Source organism: Chiloscyllium plagiosum, chromosome 17, assembly GCF_004010195.1.
Source record: "Chiloscyllium plagiosum isolate BGI_BamShark_2017 chromosome 17, ASM401019v2, whole genome shotgun sequence".
NCBI classification, from domain to species: domain Eukaryota; kingdom Metazoa; phylum Chordata; class Chondrichthyes; order Orectolobiformes; family Hemiscylliidae; genus Chiloscyllium; species Chiloscyllium plagiosum.
In genome coordinates this window covers 23,446,922-23,454,794 of record NC_057726.1, presented here as the reverse complement: position 1 = coordinate 23,454,794, position 7,873 = coordinate 23,446,922, and the positions used below count along the sequence as shown (strand labels likewise).

Genomic DNA, 7,873 nt, shown 5'->3' with positions numbered 1-7,873 from the left:
GTTTATCTTAAGTCATTATTTACCTAGATGATGATCTAATAACTGGGAAAATTAATAATGAACACTTAGAGAATTTCAATATAGCTCTAAGGGGCTTTTTCAAGGTGAGCCTTAAGAAGAGAAAGGTGTGTGTTCCAGACCTACAAGTGATCCACTTGGGTTACAGAGTTGACAAGGCCGGATTACACCCATTGGAAGATAAAGTGAGAGCGATCAAAGGTGTGTCAGCTTCCGTGTTTGTCCAGGAGCTTAGATCATCTCTTGGGCTGGTAGATTATTATGGAAAGTTCATATATAACCTGGCCTCCATCCTGGCACCTTTGCATCGACTGCTGAAAAAGGGCAAGCATTGGAAATGGTTGCATAAACAAGCCCTAGCCTTCAGTGAAGGAAAGAAACACTGTCGTCTTCTAAGGTGTTGGCACACTATGATCCCAAGAAAGATCTGGTATTGACATACAATGCCTTCCTGTATGGCATCAGGGTAATATTAGCTCATAGGTGGCCCAATGGAGAGGAATGCCCAATAGCATATGCATCCAGGATTTTGGCTAATGCAGGATGTAATTGCACCCAGATAGAGAAAGAAGGATTGGCAATCATATTTGGAGACAGGAAGCTCCACCAACACATTTATGGATGAAAGTTTGTGATAATAACAGACCACAAACCCTTACTTGGTCTGCTTAAGGAGGACACTCATAGCTTCAGGCTGCATTCAGCAGTAGGCTCTAATATGAAGCACTTATAATTACAAGTTAGAACACCACTCGGGAGGCCACGTAGTGAATGTAGATGTATTGAGAGCTGCCTCCCATTAGCAGATATACCATTGATAGTACACCCAATGGAACAGTCCGTAAAGATTTTAAATTTTCTGGTCACACTCCCAGTCACAGCTGACAATATCAAGACTTTGAATGCAGAAAGATCCAGTCCTTTCAAAACTGAAACAACTGATGATGATGGGGGAAACCAAAGGGCCATCGCAATTAGAACTGAAATCTTTTTGGACCTGGAGATACCAGCTCACAGTGGAAGATGACATATTATTATGGGGAGCAAGAATGATTGTCCTGAGCAAAGGTTGCTGCCAGATACTGACGGAACTCCACCAGGTTCGTCCAGCGGTTTTCAAAATTAAAATGTTGGCAAGAAGATTTAGGGAATGCTGGATGACGAAAGAAGTTGAGGGTTTTGTTAAGAAAAATAAGGAAGCATATGTCAGGTATAGACAGGATAGATCGAGTGAATCCTTGGAAGAGTATAAAGGCAGAAGGAGTATAGTTGAGAAATTAGGAGGGCAAAAAGGGGACGTGAATATCTTTGGCAAATGGAATTAAAGAGAATCCAAAGGGCTTTTACAAATACATTAGGAACAAAAGGGTAACTAGGGAGAGAATAGGGCCCCTCAAAGATCAGCAAGGCAGCCTTTGTGTGGAGCCGCAGAAAATGGGGGAGATACTAAATGACTATTTTGCATCAGTATTTACTTGGAAAAGGACACGAAAGATATAGAATGTAAGGAAATAGATGGTGACATCTTGCAAAATGTCCATATTACAGAGCACGAAATGCTGGATGTCTTGAAATGGGTAAAGGTGGATAAATCCCCAGGACCTGATCAGGTATACCTAAGAACTCTGTGGGAAGCTAGAGAAGTGATTGCTGGGCCATCACTTGTATCATCGATGGTCACAGGTGAGGTGCTGGAAGTCTGCACATTGGCTAACATGGTACTACTGTTTAAGAAAGGTGGTAAGGACAAGCCAGGGAACCATAGACCAGTGAGCCTGATGTCAATGCTGGGCAAGTTGTTGGAGGGAATCCTGAGGGACAGGATTCACATGTATTTGGAAAGGCAAGGACTGATTAGGGATAGTCAACATGGCTTTATGCATGGGAAATCATGTTTCACAAACTTGATTGAGTTTTTTGAAGAAGTAACAAAGAGGATTGATGAGGGCAGATTGGTAGATGTGATCTATATGGACTTCTGTAAGATGTTCGACAAGGTTCTCCATGGAAGACTGGTGAGCAAAGTTAGATCTCATGGAATACAGGGAGAACTCACCATTTGGATACAGAACTGGCTCAAAGGTAGAAGACAGAGAGTGGTGGAGGGTTGTTTTTCAGACTGGAGACCTGTGAGCAATGGAGTGCTACAAGGATCAGTGCTGGGCCCACTACTTTTAATCATTTATATAAATGATTTGGATTTGAGCTTAAGAGGTATAGTTAGTAAGTTTGCTGATGACACCAAAATTGGATGTGTCGTGGACAGCAAAGAAGGTTACCTCAGATTACGAGGTCTTAATCAGATGGTCCAATGGGCTGAGAAGTGGCAGATGGAGTTTAATTTAGATAAATGTGAGGTACTGCATTTTGGGAAAGCAAATCTTAGCAGGATTTATACACTTAATGATAAGGTGCTGGGGAGTGTTACTGAACAAAGAAACCTTGGAGTGCAGGTTCATAGCTCATTGAAAGTGGAGTCGCAGGTAGATAGGATAGTGAAGAAGGTGTTTGGTATGCTTTCCTTTATTGGTCAGAGCATTGAGTACAGGAGTTGGGAGGTCATGTTGCAGCTGTACAGGACTGTTGGAATACTGCGTGAAATTCTGGTCTCCATCTGTCGGAAAGATGTTGTGAAACTTGAAAGGGTTCAGAAAAGATTTACAAGCATGTTGCCAGGATTGGAGGATTTGAGTTATAGGGAGAGGTTGAATAGACTAGGGCTGTTTTCCCTGGAGGCTGAGGGGTGATCTTATAGAGTTTTATAAAATGATGAAGGGCATGAATAGGATAAATAGACAAAGTCTTTTCCCTAGAAGGGGGTGGGGGGTGGGGTCCAGAACTAGAGGGCATAGGTTTAGGGTGATAGGGGAAAGATATAAAAGAGACCTAAGGGGCAACTTTTTCATGCAGAGGATGGTAAGTGTATGGAATGAGCTGCCAGAGGAAGTGGTGGAGGCTGGTACAATTGCAACATTTAAAAGGCATCTGGATGGGTATATGAATCGGAAGGGGTTGGAGGGATATGGGCCGGGTGCTGGCAGGTGAGACTAGATTGGGTTGGGATATCTGGTCGGCATGGATGGGTTGGACTGAAGCGAGTTGGACCAAAGGGTCTGTTTCCGTGCTGTACATCTCTGTGACTCTACAACTCTAACCTATGTCTGGTGACCAGGACCAGATGCAGACATAGCCGCTTTGGTGGAGCGACGTCCAGAGTGCCAACAAGGACAAAGGTACCGCCAAGAACTCCCCCCATCCATTTGAATGGCTGGGTAAACCCTGGACTCAGTTACACGTCAACTGTACAGACCCTTCCATGGGGTAAATGTTCTTAGTCATTGTAGATGGAGGACGAGAGTGAAATTGTATGAAGGTGCTCCTGGTGCAAGAGGTGAGCTCCCAATCATTACATGTCGCCCATATCAGACTCCAAGTCAGAGGAACCTGACCCAGCCCTAAAGTGCCCTAGGAGAGTCTCCAAGAAAAAGGAATGGCCAATGTTCTCAGAATCAGATGGGGAGAGATGTAGGTAAGTTATTCACAAAAAGTTCAGTTTTTAAAAGACTGAAGTAAATGGGATCAGTATAGTTTGATGTTTGTTGGTCGGCATAGGCATGATGGGCCAAAGGGCTTCTTTCTACACTGTACGACTCTGGCACGCACCAAAAAATGTAACTATTTCAGTGATAAAGCATCCAAACAGCACTTAACCCAACAGTACTGATCGCAACAACAACCTGTCAATCATTCTTTCCTGCCAATGAACATCTGGAGGTGGACTTATCTGTATCACATGAACGGGAAGTGACAATTTCAGCAGGATCTATTTTTGCATGTTAAGTTTACTGAGAGTTATTTTGTGTTCTTCATCTGAAGCGCAGATATTTTGCGGGTGGTGTACAAGTGAGTCTAACGACAAGGTTTAAGAAATCCCGATCAATACCAAGCTCCCAAATATGTATTTACAGAAGACGTTTCACGTTTGAGCAAATTCTTGCGGGTTGTTTAAATCCGTAGAGCTACTGAAGGTTTTTTTTAAAAAAAGGAAGCATTTTAGGCAGTTTTGTATCAGAACTGAGATCAGTTGTATTACTATGCCTTTCTCTTTTCTGTTTTTCTCGCGGTGTTTAACCAGTCTGGTAATGGTTTACATTGTAATCTGTGATGTGCTGGTGTAGCAGGATCGTGAGATTTCCCGCGGGTAATTGCAAGGTGAAATTGGAGTGAAAGGTTGTTTAAACGCAGTTTTGTTACCTACGGTATATGTTTGATCCTTTCGGGTTTTTGTTTGAGAGTTGGGATGCAAAGTGAAACTTGGACTAGATTTGTTTCCGCCTGCACAACTGTCCCCGCCTCCCACACGGAGCTGCTCGATAATCCTGAGTGTTGAGAAGCGATAGATGACATGATCAATCCTGAGTGTTATCGAGTTGGTCGATAATTGTTACGTTTTCACCCAAATTACACCAAACAGTTGGTTAACCAAACTCCAAATATCTCTGGTAACCACGGTTTCCAAGTTTAACCTGATTTTTTTTTCTAATCAATCTGTTCAAAGTTTAATTCCACTGTAGTTTTATAAATTGTTGTTGATGGACATAACTTTCTCAGGCATGTACAAAAAAGAGGCGGGCTTCACATTTTAGGAGTCTAGACTTGCTCCTGGAAACTGCGTTTTTGATTGCAAAAGTGTAATCGTATTATTAGATTATATAGGAACTTGAGTAGGCCGTTCACCCCTGAATCATGTTCCACCATTCAATGACGTCATCTGTGGCCTAATTGCATATACCTGCCTTTAATACCCTTGTCTAACAAAAAAAAGCTATCTCACATTTAAAATTAACAACTCAACCAGCATCCACTGCCATTTATGGAAGACCATTCCGAATATCTCCCATCCTTTTGTGTAGAAGTGCATCCTAACATCTTGCCTGAACAGTCTGGCCCTGATTCACAGACGATGCCCTCTGTACTGGAATTCTTAACCAGTGGAAATAGTCTATCTTTATCTACCCTGTCTTTTTCTGTTAATATCTTGAATACTTTGATCAGATCACCTCTTAACCTTCTAAATACTTGAAAGCAGGCCAACTTTACATAATCTGTCCTCATCATTTGAGGTCCAGGTATCATTCTTGTAATTCCTTTTGACCAATGTAAAAGTGTTGCCCAAATTTGCACTCTATTTCAAGTGACATCTAAGTTATAAAACCTGGAAGTTATAAAACTGCCAATTTTCTAACCATGTCCTCAATTCCATGGTCTTCTATCTTGGTTGACAGTTTGTTATGCATGATTTTATCAAATATCTTCTGGAAGTTCAAATAAACAAGATCCATAGGCAATTCCCCTGTCCGCTACTTTAATCACCTCTTCAAAACCTTCATTGAGGTTTAACAACCTACCTGTCATACATTGGGGACAGCCAGCATCAATTCAACTGAAAATTTTCAAGTTCTGTTATCCCATCCTTCATTATAGACTCCAACAATTTCCCCACAACAGATATGAGGCTAACTGGTCAGTAATTGACTGAATTTCCTCTCTTGTCCCTCTTAAAAAGCAGAATGATATGCAATTTTCCAATCCAAAGGCATCACTGCTGTATCGAGGGAACATTGAAAGATTATAGTTAAGGCATCTACAATATGGTACCTATGCTTCCTTTTCCATCCTCAAATAGAAAATGTCAGGTCCCAGAGCTTTGTCACTCTCTTTAATTCTCTTAATTTCCTTTATTACAACAGTTTTACTTTATTTTATTTAGTCCCTGTTCCAAATCCACTAATTAATGACTGCAAAAATATAATATTCTTGGTCTCATTGTGCTGTTAAAGGTGTCCTTAATGGAGCATATCAACCTTCAAAATGATCGATCTCTTGTTATAAATGAATAAATCATCTACTACCCTGATCTGTCCTCACCGTTCATTGTACGATCTGAGAATGGGATTGTGTAGCTTGTATGTTGGTCATCCTTTGCTATACTGTCTTGACTCAAGTGCATTCTTAATCAGCTTTCCCTGCCTCACTGGTAAAATTGGGCTTGTAGTTGATGTAAAGGTTTAGCTTCCTTCTACACCATCACAATTGTGATTCAGGAAAAATGGCATCCTCTTGATCAGGCCCTGCTACATGGAGAAGGGATGATGTATAGGAGCAAATTACTGCAGTTGCTGGAATCTGTACTGAAAACAACAAATGCTCAAGATCTCAGAGGGTCAGGCAGCATCCATGGAGCGACAGCAGGCTAACATCTTGGCTGAAGAGTCATCTAGGCTCAAAATATGAAGAGTTGTCTTGACTTGAAATGCATGCTCTCTTTGGATGCTATCTGACCCGCTGTGATCTCCAGCCATTGTTGTTTTCAGGGACAAAGTATCTGCTGCAGTCCGCCTCTTCCCAGAGCAAGCTCTGTCTTTCCATCAACACTGTCATCCCTTGGCTGAATTTGTGAAGCTGTTTTTGCTATACTCAGAATTTAAGATTGCCACAAGTATTTGTAGTCAAGATGAAGGACATCATCTATGATGGTTTAATTGGCCCATGGAGCTACTAATACTACCTTCTCTTTTGCTGGCAAATCTCTGGTCAGTCTCTGACATTGAATTGCATAGTGAGCTAATCTGCACTCTCTTCATCCATCTGTATATGAAACGGTATCACTCCCTTTTCTATAGGAGACGCATCAGCAATGATAGTGGGCAGCCCTGGCTTGCAATGTGCTTAACAATGTGCTCAGATGATATGATTTATTATTGTTAAATGTTCCAAGATGCAGTGAAAAGTATTGTTTTGCATGCTAACCCAACAAATCATGCATTATGTAAGTACATCAGGGTAAAACAGAATGCTGAATACAGTGTTAAGGATACAAAGAAGGGGCCGAGAAGATCAGATTAATGAGAGGACCATTCATAAGTCTGACAACAGCAGGGAAGAAGCTGTTCTTGAATCTGTTCGTATGTGTTTTCAGACTATCTATCTTATTTCCAATGGGAGAGAGTATAACCGGTGTGGGAGGGTTCCTTAATTATGTTGGCTGCTCTCCCAAGGCAGGAAGGGGAATGGAATGTTGTTCTTTATTTCAAGGGGTTTACAGTATGAGTTTGGTGTATATATCTTAGGGCAACTGTATAAAAAAGTGGGCGGCACGGTGGCACAGTGGCTAGCACTGCTGCCTCACAGCGCCAGAGACCCGGGTTCAATTCCCACCTCAGGCGATTGACTGTGTGGAGTTTGCACGTTCTCCCCGTGTCTGCGTGGGTTTCCTCCGGGTGCTCCGGTTTCCGCACACAGTCCAAAAATATGCAGGTTAGGTGAATTGACCATTGTGTTAGGTGAAGGGATAAATGTAGGGGGGGGGTGTGGCGTTGCTAATTAGAAATGGTATAACGGCTGCAGAAAGGCAGTTCGAGGGGGATCTGCCTTTGGAGGTAGTTGGGCTGAAGGTCAGAAATAGGAAAGGTGCAGTCACCTTGTTGGGTGTTTACTATAGGCCCCCCAATAGCAGCAGAGATGTGGAGAAACAGATTGGGAAACAGATTTTGGAAAGGTGCAGAAGCCACAAGGTAGTAGTCATGGGCGACTTCAACTTCCCAAATATTGATTGGAAGCTCTTTAGATCAAGAAGATTGGATGGGGCGGTGTTTGCGCAGTGTGTCCAGGAAGCTTTTCTAACGCAGTATGTAGATAGTCCAACCAGAGGGGAGGCCATATTGGATTTGGTACTCGGTAATGAACCGGGACAAGTGGTGGGCTTGTTAGTGGGTGAACATTTTGGTGATGGTGACCACAATTCTGTGACTTTCACCTTGGTTATGGAGAGAGATAGGTGCGTGCAACAGGGCAG

General features: G+C 42.3%; 1 protein-coding gene across 1 annotated transcript in view; it reads left to right on the top strand.

The window, feature by feature from the left end:
* Nucleotides 1-3,788: 3,788 nt before the first annotated feature.
* The window catches only part of spata2l (spermatogenesis associated 2-like), a 19,973-nt gene continuing 15,888 nt past the window's right edge, over nucleotides 3,789-7,873 (top strand). Inside the window, exon 1 of the mRNA XM_043706678.1 lies at nucleotides 3,789-3,921. The gene's annotated coding sequence lies outside the window, so the exon portion shown is untranslated. The remainder of the gene's footprint in view (nucleotides 3,922-7,873) is intronic.